We start from the raw sequence: 19,797 nt of genomic DNA, 5'->3' as shown, positions 1-19,797 counted from the left end.
TTCCCTCCTTGCCTCCCTTCGCTCCCCTGTTCCTCCACCGCTCTCTCTCCCTCCTCTCTCACTCGCGTCTCTGCTCTCCCTCTTTCCTCCTTCTCCTGCTCGTCCGCGCTCTCTTTCTCCTCTCTCACACGCTTCTCGGTTCTCGCTCTCTCCTCTCTCTATCCCTTCCAACCCTCTCCCCACGCTCCTCCGCTCTTCTTCCCTCAGCTCCCGCAAAACCCTCCCACGACCAGTTGTGGCCAGCAGCAGCCTCCCACTCCCGTCTCCTCGCCCCTTATCAAGCCTCGCCAGGTGACGGGGGCGTTCCCAGCCTCGCTCTCATGCCGGCTGCATCCAGCTGCCGGCATGACCAGCCGCAGCTGCGCCGCTCCGCGGCCATCTCCCAGCCGGCCTGACACCCCGCAGGTGTTCTCTCCGTCGGGCCAGTCGCTGCTGGGTCCCGCTGCCGGCCCACTGCCGGCCCCGCCTCCCGGCTGGCCACGTCCGGGGCGAGCCGGCGCGGCGACCCCCGGACAGCTTAGCTTCCAGGATCTCACAAGATCAGGCTAGTTTGGACTACCCAGAGCATGGCATAAATCTCACTGGATGACGTTAAGTCATGCTCTCAGCATAAAATATCTCACAGTTGTGTTGAGGATAGGTAAGGAATGGAGAACCATGTAAAACTCTGAGCTTCATAAAGAGCACAATAAAAATGTACCAGAGAAACATATATTTAAATATTTACATGGAACACATTTTATTTTAATCCTTCTTTAATTTGGAGGCAGTTTAGAGATGTCACCTGGGAGGCAGTTTAGAGATGTCACCAGGGCCAGTCAATCAGCAATATGTCCTATGTTCCTTTCTTGGAAACAAGTCTGATACTTATGGCAGGATTGTAAGACAGAGGCCAACTCCACACAAGCCGGTAAAGCAGCTGCACACAAACATTCATGATGCTGGTGGAGCCCCGGGACCATTTGCATGCTTCCGTGCAGGCGGCCTGGAGCAGCCATGGCTCACAGAAGTGCCTTCACATGGAGGCTCCTCCTGTTTTTTTAAAACTTACCTTATCTTCATGCGGAGCTGCACAGGAATGATGGGACTTGCCCCTGCAGCCATGGCAATTTCTCGGGGGTCAGAGGGCAGCGTGGGCATGATTCCTCATCCTTGTGGAGCTACGCAGGGGGAGGGGTTAATTTAAAAAAAACTGGATGTGGCTAAAAGCACTACCCTCGATCCTGTGCCATTCATATGGCACCTGTTGCACAATGCTGTTTCCAAAAAAACTCGCTCATGTAGTAAGTTTCAAAAACAGCATTTCCCCGCCGGTTGGCGGGGGAATAAAACACAGTGCTGCCTTATTTTGGAGGCAGCAGCCATGCAAATAGTGCCCCAGGAACAGTGTTTTTATCATGCCTGGGGCGCTGTTTTTGACTGTGTGAAATGGGCCAGAGTGAGTACACATACAATGGTAATACAGCTGAGTTGAAGCTGGCTTACAAAATTAGATGGCAGTGTTTTTTTAAAAAAAACATAATACACATAATCATGATTGCTTTAAATTATAGACACTAACTACAGTTTAGTTACTGTAAACAAAATCCACCAGGACCATTCTGTCTTATATTCTGCAAAGTTATAAGAGTGTGGGAAACTTCTTGACTTCATTAAAATGCCATTGTTCGGGATCAAGGTATTTTATCTGTTATTCACAGTTCTACTGGCTGACCATTCCTTTGTTATGTCTCTCCACTATGACAACCACCCATTTACTGGGCCTGTGCACTCCTTATTTTGAAAGTCCTTTCAGTCTATAAAAGACCATTTTAAATATTGAGGATTTGGATGCCTCTGACACATTTGATAATAGGAATTTTAAGCTTACTATCTTTTTAGAATTCAAGCAGCAAGTCAGTCAGCAAGCATATGAATAAATATACCTGTTGTTCAAAGTTTTGACAGTTTAAAACATAGGGTGTTTTGCTTAAACTACAGCTCTTTTAACTATTCCACAGTTATGTCAATTACTTAGAATGGATTTCTGATAGGTCTTGTTAGAAAGCAGCCCCTCAGTAACACACCCTCCATTTTAGGACAGAAACAGTGCACACACAACATGTATTTTTATCAGCTCAGTCGAAAGGGGAGGGCTGGTAAAGTGGCAGCCAGGGACGGCACTGTGGCACTGCCTTCAAAGAGGCAATCGGCAGCACAGGTACCAGGGGAGAAGGGAAAAATCATCTCCTCTCCTGGAGAAGCCCATTGTCATTAATGATTTACATCACACTTTTGGGTGGCATAAATCTGTGCTGCCAAAAAGGGGCATTCCCAGGCTGAAACTGCACCGGAAGCAGAACAAAAGTCGATTTCACCCCCAAGAACATCCCCATCCATGCCAGCACAGGTCCCAGCAGTGCAGAAGCAATGCCATGGGGGCAGACTTCCAGATTTGGGCATTGCAGAGCCACGTGGCACCCTGCTGTCAAGGTAAGTGCCTCTGTGCCAATGTCAGTGCCACTTTTTTGCACACCACTTCCAACATGGCTTCAGCCGCACCCCCTGTGGATTTCACAGTAAATTATATAACAGCTGGTAAAGTCACAATAGTTTACAGTTTATACATCCAGAAGCATTGCAACCAGTTGAAGTACTGCTAAATTCAGTAAAACTAAACAGAACAAAAAGCATGTCGGCAAAACATCAATGAAATTTTATTAGGATTAAAATAAAAAGAATAAGTAGGAAGAATTTGGACTCTGCAAGCATTGGTTAACCATTCAAAAAAGAAAGAAAGAAACTTCACAGGTTCATACTTCCCTGCCTCTAGGATCTCACTTTTCTTATTCGTGGAAATATCCCCTTCCTGAAATGCTGAATTCTCCCTGTGTTGCTTCTGAACTGATGCATAAACTCAGAAGAAACCTACTATACCTGGGCTATATTCGTTGCTCAGTGGTGTATCTATACAAAATGAAGCCCAAAGCAAGAACAGATTTTGAACTCCCCCACCCCTGCTCAGAAAGGGCCCTCCCTGGTAAACATGTGCAGAGTGCCTTTTCCTTGCCACCAATCCCCCTCCCCAGTGCTCTGGGTATGGACTAAAGAGAGGGTGGTTAGTAGCAAATGTGTCTATGTATGTGAAGAGGGCAGAGCTTGCTTACAAGCTTCTACTTCAAGCCCTCCTGATTCCTGAGCACTGCCAATCACATCACATACTTCATTTAAATAATATGGACTGCTTTACTTATTGACTGCTACATTGTGCTGCCCAGATGCTACCTATAGCTTTATCTTATTGTTGCCTTGTAAACAGATACAGGGCAAATGGTCTAATTTTCAGAAATAAGAAGCAGAAGCAGATAATACCTTTTTATTACATATTCAGATAGCAGATGCTTAGTCATCCCAGTGTACTGGGGCAATAACTTTTGATTATCTCATTCAATGGAGTAATGAAAATGTCTCTTGATATCCAGACAAGCTTTACTGCAATAATCTGTTTTTTTCTGTTCCTTATCAAACACATTTGGAAATATTGTTAAGGTATATATTCTTTCTCACACACTTTACAAAGGTGAGAATTTTCATATTTTCGTAGTGGACAAGGGTAATTAAATATATCCCTGTATCTGTTACATGTAGCTTCTGTTAACCAAGGCAAAAAACAACAACAACAATTTCCCCCACAAACAAATAAAAGTAATTTGTGAATGAATTTACTAATGGATTAATAGTGATGCAAACCTTGAATTTAACCACTGGACATAATCTTAACTGAACAATTAGAGGGCAGCAACCATTATGTACTTGTTGGTTTGTACCACAAGGATTTCACTTGAATTATACATGGTCATTTAGCTACTATGTCAACAAAGTGTACTCTTTATTACATCCCATGAGTACTGAACCATAGCTGAACTGGACCTTAACATTACAGGGAAAAAAGTAATTAAGCTCAATGTATGTAGGGACCTGTTTAATCACCACAAGTCTTTAATTACAGGTATTAGTTATTACATAAATCCTAAATTGTTTCAGTCTGCTTTCAGTGCAATGGAATGAGTCAGTTCCTCATATAAAGCAGATAACCTTGTAACTTTAAAACGGCTTAATGATGGCAATAACATGAAATTATGATGACTTAACACCAATGCCATTCAAGTTGCTACTGAGTTACCACTAGGCTCTTGGTTGAAGTAATGAGCTTTGTAGCTGTCAAAGACAAAATGGCAACATAAATAAAATGACAATAATGCATAACTGGAGTAGAAAATATGAAAAGGAGTGAAAGTTACAGAAAATGGTAATGGAATGGAATGAAAATACTCCTATGTAGGTCTGATTCAAAGTCCAGTAAAGTCACTGATACAAAGGCCAAATATTGCACTGTTCCTCTATTCATTTACACACAGGAGTTTCTACATTGTCCTCTGAGACAATGTGAAAAACTTCTGGAAATTTTCACATGTCCTGTTGTCAAGTTAGGTATCACCCACTTTATATCTATGCATTTCATGGTTTCTGTCTAATTGTAGTATCTCACATTTCTCCCTGCTAAAATTCTTTTTTGTTAAATGTTGGTTTAGCTCTCATTTTGAATTCTGACCCTGTCCTCTGTAGTATTACTTACCTCTCCTAATTTGGGTCTGCAAATTTGATTAGCATGCCCTCTATTCCATCATCTAAATCATTGGCAACAATATTGGATGGCACTGGGCAAAGCACAGAACCCTGTGGCATGCCACTAGTCATTTCTCTCCAGGATGAAGATGAGTCGTAAGTGAGCCCCTTTGGGTTGAGTCAGTCAAACAATTACAAATCTACCAACCAGTCAGTGGTGTGGAGGGAAATGGGGCCCAGGCCCTGCCCCCATGCCCCCCTCACAGGGCCCTGCTCCCTGTGCCTCCTTATATTAGTTCAGCTGGCTGCTTTTTGCAGCTGGCTGAGCTCCAGGCTTCTCCAGCTTGCCCCCCTGTGGAGCCCTGTCCCCCTGCTCCCCCTTCCTCCACCTCCCATTTACCTTAGTTCAGCTGGCTGCTCTTTGCAGCCGGCTTAACTCCAGGCTCTAAAGAGCAGCCAGCTGAACTCCAGGCTGCTCCATGCTTCTGCTGAACATGGCAGGGCAGGGGAAGGGTGTGGGGGTGATTTTCCACCCCCCACGTGACCCTCAGTGGTGTATGCCTGGGGAGTGGTGGCCCCCCCGTCCCATGGCAGCTATGCCACTGCTAACTGTAGCATTGTCTAGCCCATATTTTGCAAGCTTTTTTAAGGAGAATATTTTTGTTGAAGTCCTTCCTGAAATCAAGATACACTACATCCACAGCATTCCCTTTCTCTACCAAAGTTGTCACTTTATCAGAGAGAGAGAGAGAGAGAGAGAGGGAGAGGGAGAGGGAGAGGGAGAGGGAGAGGGAGGAAGGATTAATCTGGCATGACTTGTTTTTGAGAAAGCCATGTTGGCTTTTAGTGATCATATTAGTCCCTTCTATGTAGTTACAGACTGTCTGTTTAATAATCTGCTCTAGAATCTTTCCAGATATTAATGTCAGACTGACTGAGCAGTAATCATTTGCTCTTTTTCCCCTTTTTGAAGATGGGGACAACAATATCCCTCCTCCAATCTGCTGGTATTCTCCTGTTGTCCAGGAATTCTCAAAGATTATTGCTAGTGGTTCTAAGATTACTTTAGTTAGTTCTTTTAATACCCTTGGATGTAGTTCATCTGACCCTGAAGACTTGAATTCATTTAGAGTAGCCAGGTATTTCAGCACTACCTCTTTATTCTGTGCTGGATTTCCCCTACTGCATCATCTGCTCCATTTTCTCCAGGGTGAGGACTGTTTTCCTTTTGGGAGAAGATGGAGACAAAGAAGGAAATGATTGATTACCCATGGAGCATCTGCTGTGCATTCCCAGCTAGAACACACCAGGGCAAGAAATCTTGTCCCAATGTGCTTCCTCTCTTGGGAGTGCCAGGAGAGGAAGCACATTGGGGCAAAAAATCTTGTTCTGATGCACTTCCTCCCTGCAGCATGCTGAAGAGAAAAAGCATGTTGGGGCAATAGAGGGCACGCTAATCAAATCTGCAGATAACACTTTTTGGCCTGCCTGTACTTCTCCTTTTCCCCACAGAAAGCAAGAGCCCTTTTGATATGACTTTTGTGCCAGAGTGGGGTAAGACAGGCCAGAGCCAGCCATGAGTAATTGACGTTAAGTAGTTCTGCCTTTTCTCTGTCCACTGTTAGCATTTTGCCATCTTCTCCACAAAGTGAGAAGATGTTCTTTTCTTGTTCTTCCTTTGGTTACAGACATAACCAAAAAAGCCCTTTTTATTGTTTTTAACTTCTTTAGCATGACTAAATTATTTCTATCCTTTAGCTTTTCTGGCTTCCTGGATTTAAGTAACTGAGCTCCTCACAGGCATAATTATCCCTGACATATAATGATGCTGCTGCTGCTCCTCTCCTATTTGGTCTATTTCTCTGAAAGAGGATACACCTCTCAATTATTATATTCCATCCCAACCCGTTTCAGTGATTCCTATTATATCATATTTGCTTTGCTGTGATAACAGTTTGTCTTATTTCTCATGCTCTGTGCATTAGTGTAGAGACAACTTGAGTCATTTCCCCTGACTGCTGATTTAAGGGGCTTTTTCCTCCTTCTGTTGGGTTCTTGAACTATTTGTTCAGTTCTCTCTATAACATTTAGACTATTATGTCCAGCACTTGATGAATTCCTGCCCTCAAAAATACTGTCTCCCTCCCCACGTAACTCAGTTTAAGCCATCCTCATTAGGTTTGTCAGCCTCTTAACAAAAAAGGTTTCAGCCAGCTGCTGTAAGGTGTAAACCATCCCTTGCCAGTAGTCCATCTTCATGAAACTACAGACCATGGTCCAAGCAGAAGAAGAAGAGTTTGGATTTATATCCCCCCTTTCTCTCCTATAGGAGACTCAAAGGGGCTTACAATCTCCTTGCCCTTCCCCCCCACAACAAATACCCCGTGAGGTGGGTGGGGCAGAGAGAGCTCTGAAAAACTGTGACTAGCCCAAGGTCACCCAGCTGGCATGTGTGGGAGTGCACAGGCTAATTTGAATTCCCCAGATAAGCCTCCACAGTTCAGGCAGCAGAGCGGGGAATCAAACCCGGTTCCTCCAGATCAGAGTGCATCCGCTCTTAGCCACTACGCCACTGCTCCTCCCTTCCTTCTCAGCAGCACCATCTCTGAAGCCAGTTGTTCACCTCCACTATTCTTATCTTTCTTCCTAGACCATGTCCTTCAACTGGGTGGAGAGACAAAATGACAACCTGTCCATCAAGGTCCTATAATTTCCGGCCCAGAGACTCATAATCCCTTGTGACATCCTGAAAGTTATGTCTTGAAGTTTCATTGGCTCCGACGTGGACCAAAAGAAAGGGGTAACAGTTGGGGGACTTGGGAAGTCAGCCTCCCTGTGAAGTCAGCATCTCTGTTATATCTGTTGTGCTACTAAAGCATAAGAAAGGAAGTTCTTGTGTAAGCAAATACTTTCATTTCTTCCTAAATGGTTTTTGTCATGCTGAGTATTACATGTATTATCCTTGAAGAAAAAGTTCACACTGTTTATCTGGTTGGTGCCATACAAAGAACAGTTTAAATGAATAGATGCTGTAGGGCAAACAGTTTTACTCAGAAATTGAACTATATAAGCATCAAAGGGACAAAAACATTAGTGTTCTAGAAGTCTCCCCTGGTTTAATTCATACAGAAAAAATATGTCAGAAAAAAATACATTATTCACATGTAGATCTAATAGATAGAAACCTCTCTTAAGGAAATATCTCGAACTACCTTTTCTTAAAACAGAGCTGAATTTTTCTAGCTCACGTATACATAACCTCAGATGAATTATTTAAAAATACACTAAATAATATCAAAGTTGACAGAATCTTTTCTTATATGTTCCTGCTGAAGAATTAAGATCACAGAAATAGGCCTTTTGAATATTCCATCAACCAAGGAAGCCTGAAATGGGTAAATGAGAAACAACCTTTTCAATGGAAACCCCACTATGGGCCTATGACAATAGGTGCTGAGGTCTCATAAAGGGCAGCCTGTCCCAGAGTTTAAGTTTATCTGATTTGTGAGTAAAATCATTATGTTCTGGAAATCCACATTGTATGCTCCCAGCATTCATTCCTCTCTCTCTGTTACTGAAATCCCTAAAAGACAAAGCCTACTGTTATCTTGCAGATAGATACAGGACAAATGGTCTAGTTTTTAGAAATAAGAGTAATAGAAGTACCTTATATACTCACATATAAATCTACTTTTTCAGCACATTTTTTGTGCTGAAAAAGTCCCCCAGACTTATACCGAAGTGAACAGGTGGCAAGCGGGTGTGGGGAACGGGTGGCGAGAGAAAAAAGGCTGGGAACTGACGGTGTTTTTCTGTACCTGCTCCCTGTTATGTGGACACAAAGGCAGCTCCCAGGTATGCCTTGGGCTGTTGCTTCGCTGCACTACAGGTGGCCAATAGCTTCATTCACAGTGAATATTCAGTGAATAGGTGTAAATATTAAATATTAAATTTATATGTTACAGAATTTTTGTTCAGGCCAGGAAGCTCCATGAATGCTAGGGAGCCATACTCATTGGGAAATTCACACCATTGGAGCCCATGGTGGCAGGAATCCCCCCCCCACTCTCACACACACACACAGGGTGCCCTGGGGTGCAGCCACTGCCAGCACCTTTCTCAGCCCCCTCCCAGTGTTTTTGGAAAGCAGGTGGGACTTCTGTCCAGCTGAGCTTGCAGACCTATAAAAAAACACTTCCTTTGGGCAGTGGCTGCCATCACCATGCAAGCACCTTCACTGTATAATGATAAGCTATCTGTGTTGAAGGAGAACCTGTAGGGACTTTTTAAAGGGGGGATCTTGTTGAGCATCTTCCCTATGAAACTCTGAAGAGATACTGTCTGTGAGAGTTATATATTCCACTTCAAACTTTTAAAGTTATTGTTGATACCATACTGTTTTTCTTTGAAATAAATATTCAAAAACATTTTATTGGTATCTATTTTTATTTTTGAAATTTACCAGTAGCTGCTGCATTTCCCATCCCAGTCTTATACTCGAGTCAATAAGTTTTCCCAGTTTTCTGTGGTAAAATTAGGCGCCTCAACTTATATTCGGGTCGACTTATAGGTGAGTGTGTATGGTACATACCTTTTTATTATATGCTTAGTCATCCCAGTGTCAAATGCTTAGTCATCCCAGTGTCAAATTGTGTGTACTGGAACAATAGCTTTTGATTATCTCCATCAACGAAGTAATGAACACATATCTTGATATCCAGACAATCTTTACTGTTATAATCTGTTTGTTTCTTGTGTTCCTTATAAAACTCATTCAGAAATATTGTTAAGGTACATGTTTTCTCACACACACTGTACACACATAAGAACTATGGAGGAGAAAGGTAATTTAATATATCCATATATATGCTATATGTGGCTTCTGTTAACAAAGGCAAAAACCCTCCAATTTGCTTCACACACACACACACACACACACACACACACACACACACACACACACACACAAATAAAAGCACTGAAAAAGTAGACAGATGTGAACAAGGTGTAATTCAGCAAGAATAAGTGCCATGTTCTACACCTGTGTAATTAAAATTAGGGAAATGCATACTAGATGGGGGATGAGCAGCAGTGTGTGTGAACAAGATCGTGGGGTACAGGTGGGCAGTAAGTCAAGAATGAGCAGTCAGTATGATGAAGCAAAAAGAAAAGGTGAATGCAATCTTTAAGAATATCAACAGAAGCATAAAAGTCCAAATCGCAAGATGTCATAGTCCTACTGTAAACTGCAGACCTCATCTGGAGTATTGTGTACAATTCTGGAGTCCTCAATTCAAAAAAGGATGTGGTCACAATGGAGGGGGGCAGAAGAGAGCAACGAGGATCATCAAGGAGAGGAATGGCTGAAGGTCTTGGGAACATTAAGTCTGGAGGAGGAGATTGAGGGGGGACATGATTACTCTCTTTAAGTATTTGAAGGCCTGCCACTTAGAGGAGGGCAGGGAGCAGAAAATAGGATTCACAATAATGTGTTTAAATTATGGGGAGAAAGTTTTTGACTGGATATTAGGAAAGCAATTCAGTAAGAGTTGTGCAACAGTGGAAACAGCTATCTAGGGAGGTGATGAGCTTCCCCTTACTGTTAAACAGCAGCTGGACAAACACTAGTCTAGGTTGGACTACATGGCCTATAGGGTCCCTTCTAACTCTATGATTCTATTATTTCTGAGGAGTAATATTGTAACTGTGCATTCCACCATCTCTTCCCCTGTTCACTGCAGCCCACCAGCCCACAGAGCTATTACTCCATGTGAGTTACATGACCAGGAGAAATTTGGGAAGACCCAAAAAGTCTTTGTGGAAATAGAGTGCAGGATTCAGCACTTTGTATTTACCACTGAATGCATAAAACTAAACCAGTGGTGTAGTGATGTAGGAGCAGCAGTGGCGTAGGAGGTTAAGAACTCGTGTATCTAATCTGGAGAAACCGGGTTTGATTCCCAGCTCTGCCGCCTGAGCTGTGGAGGCTTATCTGGGGAATTCAGATTAGCCTGTACACTCCCACACACGCCAGCTGGGTGACCTTGGGCTAGTCACAGCTTCTCGGAGCTCTCTTAGCCCCACCTACCTCACAGGGTGTTTGTTATGAGGGGGGAAGGGCAAGGAGATTATAAGCCCCTTTGAGTCTCCTGCAGGAGAGAAAGGGGGGATAGAAATCCAAACTCTTCTTCAAAACTTTTCTTCTAGTGCCCACAGCGGGGGAATGCCCTGGGTGAAGCTGCAGCAGAGGCATGGCCAAGCTATGGTGGGGGCATTCCAGAATGGGGGTGGATGGTGCCACAGCAGGGGCACAGGGCATGCCTCTGAGCTAAACATTTGTAATAGGTGCAAACTCTCTATGTATAGCAATGCCACTTAAACCAATAGGAGATATTCCCACCAAACACATTTAAAATTGAGGACATATGTTTCAAGGTCTCCAGGAATCCTCTTTATATCTCAAGAGTATTCCAACTAAAATAGCTTTTGGCAGAGTTAGAATATTTGTCACAAGATCTCATTATTTGGGTTCTTCAGGATTGTGCATTAAACAATTGGTTTAAAACATAGATGATACATAGCAGCTGTCCTGTTGCAGTACAAATTAAGTACTAAATTCAGAAGGAAATGTAGTGATTTCTAACTATATCCCTACAGGCTTAGGAAGGACAGTACTACTCCAATATATCATGTATTATGTGTAGCTTAGGTGGAAGAAAAGTAGAGCAAGGAAAAAAGAAAAAAAATCTTCTGTCTAAATAAAATCAAAGCTTCCCTTCTAAGCCAATGTTGCCTAAACTGTAATAAAATGCACCCCAGGTATCAGCCTGGGGCGCCATTGTGGCAGGGGAGGAGTGAGCGGCTGCCCTCCTCCCTGCTGCTGATTTAAATGAGTCCCCCAGTCACATGACAAGGGGAACCAGGCGCACCTATAAAAGTTGCTGTCCAACGAGCCCAGGGGTCAGCTGGAACAGCCTGTATGCCAGGTTCAGCATTTGCTGCCTGGGGCCCAGGATGTGCTCTGTTATGCTCGCCCAGCTTCCTATGTTGTTATTCTGTTATTAATGAATGGGCTGTCGCTGATTTGCTATTCCAATTAAATAAGGTGTCAGTGTCAATGGAGGAAACCTCTGCACATCTGCACGTAAAAACTTGGCTGTTACTTGTTTTCCTTCTTAATCATCTCACTATGATAAAATTAAGGTTTATGGAATTGTTTATTTAGCCAAGAATCCTGAAAGTGCTTATGTGAGCACGTCATCAGGCAGCAAGGATACCTACTAAAGAATAGCACATTCAAAAGGAAAATATTTAAACACCATCTGCTATGGATTGTACCAATTTCCCTAAATGGTAGTAGTTCTCTAATACAGAGCTGACATATCTATGGTATTATAGAAAACCTTTAGCAATGAAGGACATCTTTCTATACTTGTTGCTCAATAGTACCTAATTATTTAAAAATCAGTCCAGGAAAATATACAGATAATTTTTGTTGTTATGAATGTTCTACAACCAGTGGTGAAAGCCAACAGTTTGAAGCAATCCCATAAACATAATTTAAATGATTTTTTAAAATAGATTAATGTTTCAGATTCTGGAACTAAAATAGTGTCATCAGAACCAGTACCTTTAGTTTTGGACCAAGCTTTTTAAAAATGTGAAGTATAAGTGATATGGATGTTCTACATAAATTAATATTTACTTTGATCTTAATTTGTGGGAGACATTTCACAGCCCAGAAGTTGAGGACAGTTTGCTGAAGGCTGGTCATGAAGTAAATTAAAAAATAAATTAAAAATGAAAAGTAAATTAAAAATAAATTTGTTAAGACAACAAAAATAACACCAACCAATAATTTTCAAGGGATATATATAATTGATAAGTATGTCAGCCCCAAACTGTTTCAATGCAGCCAGTGCAAATTTTTCAGCAAAGAGTTGATATCATCTGAGTTTTCACCCCATTGAAGTTTGTGGACAGTTGCAAAGGCAGCCCTATGCATAGTCTACAGCAGTCTAAGCTACCGGTATATTGGGGTTTTTATGAAGATGCATCAGAATGGTCATTTTCTAGGAGTTGTGGCTTAATGTAGCTCATTTGCTATACAGCAATTGCTACTCAGGAGGAGCAGAATAGAAAGGCCCAGAAAGTTGTTTATGCACCAAGGTTAGGATATTCTTCATGTAAATGTAACCTTTACAAAAGCAAATGTAGCAGAATGGAAAAAAGGCTCTTTGCATTTACATTTTTTAAAAAACAAATTATTTCATTGCCACCAAGGTAACAAATTTAAAGTTTGGCCAGTACATTTCAATCTTATCAGGAAACTGCCAGTCTTGTATAAGTAATAACAGATATGTAGCCCGTGCACCGAGAAATTTGAAAAATCCCATTCTTTATTACTATTTTACAACATTCTTGTTTACTTTGTGACCAGATAACATACATTCAGTAGGATTCAATGTGGCTGCACATATCCCTTTCTTTGGCTCCCCTGCTCTTGGGTATCTCGTTGCCCCTAGACGATTGACACCTATTACCCTCCATATGATACGATTTCATATTTGAGAACATATTCAATCAGGCAGTCAGGGTGACAACAATATAATGTACAGGAGGAAGCATTACCCAGTTTATTTGGTAAAGTGTTGCTTTCTGCTCACAGATATCTATTGCCAATCTGTTTTATGACTGGGGGAATTACAAGTCATTTTCATCTTTATGCAAGTAGCCAATGGCCTGTGGGAACAGAAGAGACCTGCATTTACATGTTTGCCCATTCTGCTGGCATAAGGGGTACCTGCACCAGCGGGGATAGCAAAGACACTGGTGTGCAGCCTCTGCGGAGCTGTGTAATTGTCATACCTAGAAGTGGCCACTTTGTGGGAGCTACGCCAGCAAGGGGTGGGACTGACTTTACTCAATTTTCACCAGCCTTCCAACCCAGGAACACCTGTCTCCATAGACATACACCATCGGAAAGTGTACATCTGTGTAGCCTATGGTACTTGCATTGAAGGGCTGGTCTACTTATTTATAGTGCTTAAAATCTGGCTATAGAATTAAGTAAACCCTTATTTTTTGTTTAAATGTTTGTTTAAATTTACAGTGCTCTGACTGAGAAGCAGCAGGAGCATAAGAACATTAGAACATAAGAACAAGCCAGCTGAATCAGACCAGAGTCCATCTAGTCCGGCTCTCTGCTACTCGCAGTGGCCCACCAGGTGCCTTTGGGAGCTCACATGGAGGATGTGAAAGCAATTGCCTTCTGCGGCTGTTGCTCCCGAGCACCTGGACTGTTAAGGCATTTGCAATCTCAGATCAAAGAGGATCAAGATTGGTAGCCATAGATCGACTTCTCCTCCATAAATCTGTCAAGTTTTCCCATTTTAAAGCTTATCCCAGGTTAGTGGCCATCCACCACCTCCTGTGGCAGCATATTCCAAACACCAATCACTGCGGCTGCGTGAAGAAGTGTTTCCTTTTATTAGTCCTAATTCTTCCCCCCAGCATTTTCAATGAATGCCCCCTGGTTCTAGTATTGTGAGAAAGAGAAAAAAATTTCTCTCTGTCAACATTTTCTACCCCATGCATAATTTTATAGACTTCAATCATATCCCCCCTCAGACGTCTCCTCTCCAAACTAAAGAGTCCCAAACGCTGCAGCCTCTCCTCATAAGGAAGGTGCTCCAGTCCCTCAATCATCCTCGTTGCCCTTCTCTGCACTTTTTCTATCTCTTCAATATCCTTTTTGAGATGTGGCGACCAGAACTGAACACAATACTCCAAGTGCGGTCGCACCACGGCTTTATATAAGGGCATGACAATCTTTGCAGTTTTATTCTCAATTCCTTTCCTAATTATCCCCAGCATAGAGTTTGCCTTTTTCACAGCTGCCATGCATTGAGTTGACATTCCCATGGAACTATCAACTAAGACGCCCAAATCCCTTTTGATGAAAAGCAGTTTCACTTTTGCTCCCACCAGTGACCTTGCTATCTCCATTGACACTCCCATGCTATAGTCTTCATTGTTACTCATACTTCTATTCAGATGCCCTCAACTATTGACCTGGTTGCCTTCTTTGTTACTCACAGACAATGTTTCTCCACCCACCCTGGACACTCCAACAGATATATATACTCCACTTGCTTTCCCAACATCAGATCCTCTGAAGATGCCAGCCACAGATGCAGGCGAAACGTCAGGAGAGAATGCTGCTAGAACACGGCCATACAGCCCGGAAACCACACAGCACCCAAGTGATTCCGGCCGTGAAAGCCTTCGACAATACAGTTTCACTTTTGATTACAGTTCTCAGTACCTCCCCACCACAGCGTAATTACTATGGCCTATGGGGCCATTTGGGCAATAGGACACCTTTTTACTTTCTCTTCCTTCTGCGCTGCCCAAAGCCCCTTTGGAAGCAGTGCAGTACCACCTTCACCATGCTGTCCCCAGCTGCCGCAGAGCTCCCCCCATGTGGACTGGGCTGCCTGTAGTAAAGAATCTGAGAGGCCATTTTTCAATGTCAACTGACAAGTACATAAATTGTTAACTTTTCAGTTCTGTTCTCCCTTCCCTGTTACCACTCTTTACACTCACAGCCATATACTGTTTATCAAAACAACAAAATGAGCATTCCTGGGGAATCATGCAGCTGTATGGCCATGGGTAGGATCCATGTACACATGATATGCATCTATAACACATCCAGTTTTATAATGATGATGCAGTTCTCTATAGATTATAAGTCAAGTGACTATTTACGTTTAAATTACATTTTCCAAATTTTACAAATAATTTTCACTACAAATTATGGTCATTATTTTGACATTAGATCTGATAAGGGTGCATTAAATTGACATACTTGCATGGTTGTCTTATTCCCATGCATGCGAGTACAACTCTATTGTTTTATTCCTACCACAATACAGCCCTGAAAGGAATAGAAAAACATGTTTGTTTCACTGTATTTCATTTTAGTATCCACAGAAAATTATACTGAGAGAAAAAAAAATGCAAACCTGAGTTTTATTGTGGGTGCATCTGTCCCAGCTTCATTTAATATGACTTACAAGGTACTAAACTGGGAACATCCAGAGAAAAATAAATTACATTCCAAATGATAAAATTTATGAAGTATATAAATTCAATTACATCATCATTTTCACTATATTCAAGGGAAAGAAAGAATCATCCTTCAATGCAGATATTGAGCAATTGACATATTCATTTTTAGGCTACAATTTTCAGGAAACAGCTGAAGCAAGACCTAATATTATTTGAAGAGATACAACTTTGTTTCAGACAACTTTATTTTTGATGCACTAAAACTTATCCTTCAACCTGTTAATTGTCTTCCTTTTTATTATTTTGACTATTTGTAACAATTCACAATTATATCCATCATTTTTCCTTTAAATTAATTTCCTTCTATATTTCCTAGCATGACACCCCCTACTATAATTTTAATGGTCTTTCAAACTGAATCAAAGGCCAAGAAAACTACGCTTCCCATCAACACATGACCAATAAATTCTGAGAATGCACTAATAGAGTTCTTAGAGGTGTACTTAATGATGGACGCCACAAACTATTCAGAGAAAAAAGCACTTTCATTTTAAATGATGAACACATCAATTTGAACCTATGGGGGTGCTTGAGAGAAAAAGGAGCATATGTTGCAGGGTAAATTCATTTTTGAACATGCTATTTGCAAAGACTGCAGCATAATTAGTAGTCTTTGCAGTCTTTGCCCTTGTATGAGGGCATATGATCTGGCCTCCTCAGTGAGAAATGAACACTGCCTTGCGTTGAAGAAAATAAGCCAAGAGAAGTGATTGTTCTCAGATGATCTGAAAGATGTAAGAGCAGAGAAGTGAAGTAAGTCATTAGCAAAGAAGCTAAAATTTTATGTTTCAACACAACTAACCATAGTTCTACTCAATGTTCTATATTTCAGCTTCATTCCCTCATGAGAGTAGCACAGCTATCTGCCTATAGATTGTTCAAAGAAGTCCAGCTGTATTACTTGACTAGCAGGGCCCAGCCACGTGTTGCTGTGGCTTATTGTGGTGAAATGGGAAAGGAACAGTAGAAGCAAATCAATTGCAGAGGCCAGCAGTACATGCTCATGCAAACACGCAGCCTGATACTGTGCAATGTCATTGATGTGTGTGCCCACATTCCTTGGGGGTGGGATGGAAAGGCACCCCTCCCACACATCTAGACTGGCTGGTCATGATCCTTTGCCTGGGAGTAAGTTTGGTTGGTGGCAATGGGTGGCGCTTCTGAGGAAACCCTCTGAGGGGCGCAATGCAGCCATTCAAAGTATGTCACGGTTGCTGTACTGATCTTAATCCTGAGTAATGCGTGCCTGGTTTTCTTAACTGTAACTGCAGTATTCAGGGAATCTAGGGTGCCTGGCCCCTCCCTCCCATCCCTTGCATGTAAGCGCTCACTCCTCTTCCCTCTCCTCACTACCTCTCTCTCTTCCTTTGCATGCCACCCCTCCCCCTCCCTCCCTTCCCTTTTCCTCCGCTAGGGTGGGTGGGTCATATCAAGATGCTGGGCCCCCTGCCTCCCCTCCCTTGCATGCAACCCCTCACTGTCTCCCCTCTCTCACTTCTCTTCCCTTGCATGCCTCCCCCTCTGTCCCTTTCCTCTCCCTCCCTCTCTTCCCTTGCATGCCACCCCTCACTGTCTCTCCTCTCTCACTTCTCTTCCCTTGCATGCCTCTCCCTCTGTCCCTTCCCTCTCCTTCCACTGAATGTGTATGAGACTAGGTGTGTTGTGTGGTAGCAGTGGGTGAGGCACAGAGAGTGAAAGGTACCTGCGTGTGAGGGGGGAACCCCACCTGATGTCTCACACGGCAACGTGTGTATGTGTTTCACGTCCACTCGAGTTATTGCCTATCGAGTTATTGCCTACACCATGTCTTTTGATGTCTGGGTCTGCCCTTTTTGGTGTGAAGTCCTTGTTCCATCTCCTACCCATGGCCAAGCTATTGGGATCACTAATCCTTGGCTGCTGATTCTTCCCTCATCCTTGAGGTCTCTGCTTCTGCTCACATTTGTTTCTCTCTCTTCCTCACTCACTCTCAGGTCTCCACTCTTTCTTGCTCTCTTTCCTCCCCCCATTTTATATTTCCCTGGTTTGCTTGTCTCTAATTCCAATCCAGCCCCCGGGTGACTCCCAAGTAGCCAGTGCACTCCCATTCCCTCTCATAGAGATATCCAGGGAGGCCAGAAGAGACAGCCCCAGATAGAAGGTTTGTCTGACCCCCCCCCACATAATGGAAAGGCATGCACCTGGGGACATGGGACACAAGGGGGAGGGTTAGGGAGGGGTGGCATGCAAGGGAGGGGAGGGGGCCCGGCATCTTGACCTGGCCCACCCACCCTAGCAGAGGAGGGGAGGGGGGTGGCATGCAAGGGAGGGGAGGGGGCCCGGCATCTTGACCTGGTCCACCCACCCTAGCAGAGGGAGGGGGAGGGGAGGGGTGGCATGCAAGGGAAGGGGAGGGAGTGAGGGGTGGCATGCAAGGGAGGGAAGGGGAGGGGACCTGGCATCTGGACATGGCCCACCCACCCTAGCGGAGGGAGGGGGAGGGGAGGGAGGGGTGGCATGCACTGCTCATATCTGGCCATCTGAGCGAACATTCTAAGCAGCACGAACATTCTAAGGGTGACAGTTACACACAGGCAGTTGCATGACCTTCACCATGGAGTGCCAGGAAAAGGGCATTTTACCTGGGCCAGGTGTGAAATTTCAGGTATGTGAACATCTAAAAACACTCTTGCCTGGCTGACTACAGAGGCTGGGAATTTTCAGAGGAATTGGCCCAGCAGTTGCTGAGTTATACTATCATCAACAAAAACACTGTTAGCTTTTTATATATATAGATGAAAGTAAGGAGCATGAGTGTTGCTTCTCAGGTATTACAAAACTCTGAAAGATCAAATGTTCTGAACAATAGCCCTTCATGTTATTTTCATTTCCTTGGCCAAAACCAACCTGATTCTGTATGGATAGGGCTTTTTTCTGCTGATTTAAATATATTTCCATTTGAAGTTCAGATAATTTGAATGAAGGCACAGGAGTTATCAAAAATGTTTGTGGGTAAAATAATAAACCCTTATTTGTAGCATTTAAATGATATTGAAGTTATAACCAGGCCTATGGAGTCTCTTTTCTAGTAACAACCAATTCTCTTTATATTTACTTACACTTTTTACAAGAGAATAGATTCCTGATGGAATTGAGTCATTCAATTGAAAGCCAGCTCCTTGTTCTTCCTATGCAGAGAAATAAATCAACAACCTCTGTATGTATGCCAAGACCAGTTATCTGAGACACAATCACTTTCTTATACCTAGACAAGATTAGTCTTTCCTATTGTATGTCACCATATATGCTAAAAGGTCTGACTGATCTTAATATTTTTTGACTTCTTTGAAATATGTTTACGCTGATCAATGACAAGTGTTGATTCTCTGACTACTATTCCCTGACATCTGCAAAAATTCAGCTAGCCTTTGACTTCTAAATCAAAAGTAGAATGGTATGTCCATCTAATCTGCTTTATATTTGATAAAGTACAAGAATGCTTGCTCAGAACAGTCAATATAATCTATTTTTTTTAAAAAATCATAATATATCAATTCTGTGCATCCTGTGAAAGTAATGAAAATAGCAGTATTTTTTTTAAAAAAAACCCACTTTACAGGATATCTATTGGTCAATTTCAAATCAAGCAAGGAAGGGATAGAAAGGTGTGTTCAAAAGGAGATTGTCCTTAATTACAAATCTTAATTTGTATTCTAGATTTTTTAAAAAAAATCAGAGTTCTTTAGAAAAATTCAGTTTTTATCTTTTTAGAAAAAAGTGTGTAATTTTAGCAAAAAAATCACTTAACTTGTAAGAAAAGTCACTTTAAAAAACGATATCTGGCAATCAGTTATCTCAGGGGTGGTTTACTTATACTTCTGGAAAGATTTTTTTTGTTGCTGTTTTAAGTAGGAGGTTTCTATTCATTTTTTTCTGCTTCAATAGCACTTAAAGCAGCTCAAGTCAAGATATGAACATTAAACATCACACAAGTAGAGTATATCTGGTCCTGAACATCTAATAGGTTTACAAAAATAATAATAATAAGCCTTTATTTGGCATAACAATAATCATAAC

At 42.4% G+C, this 19,797-nt stretch overlaps 1 protein-coding gene across 2 annotated transcripts in view; it reads right to left on the bottom strand.

Annotated features, from left to right (window-relative positions):
• The window catches only part of CLSTN2 (calsyntenin 2), a 446,373-nt gene that overhangs the window by 343,970 nt on the left and 82,606 nt on the right, over positions 1 to 19,797 (bottom strand). The gene's annotated exons all lie outside the window — the stretch shown is intronic.

This window comes from Sphaerodactylus townsendi, linkage group LG08 (genome assembly GCF_021028975.2).
Source record: "Sphaerodactylus townsendi isolate TG3544 linkage group LG08, MPM_Stown_v2.3, whole genome shotgun sequence".
Lineage (NCBI taxonomy): Eukaryota > Metazoa > Chordata > Lepidosauria > Squamata > Sphaerodactylidae > Sphaerodactylus > Sphaerodactylus townsendi.
Note: the sequence above shows the minus strand (reverse complement) of the source record. Positions and strands in the feature narration are given on the sequence as shown.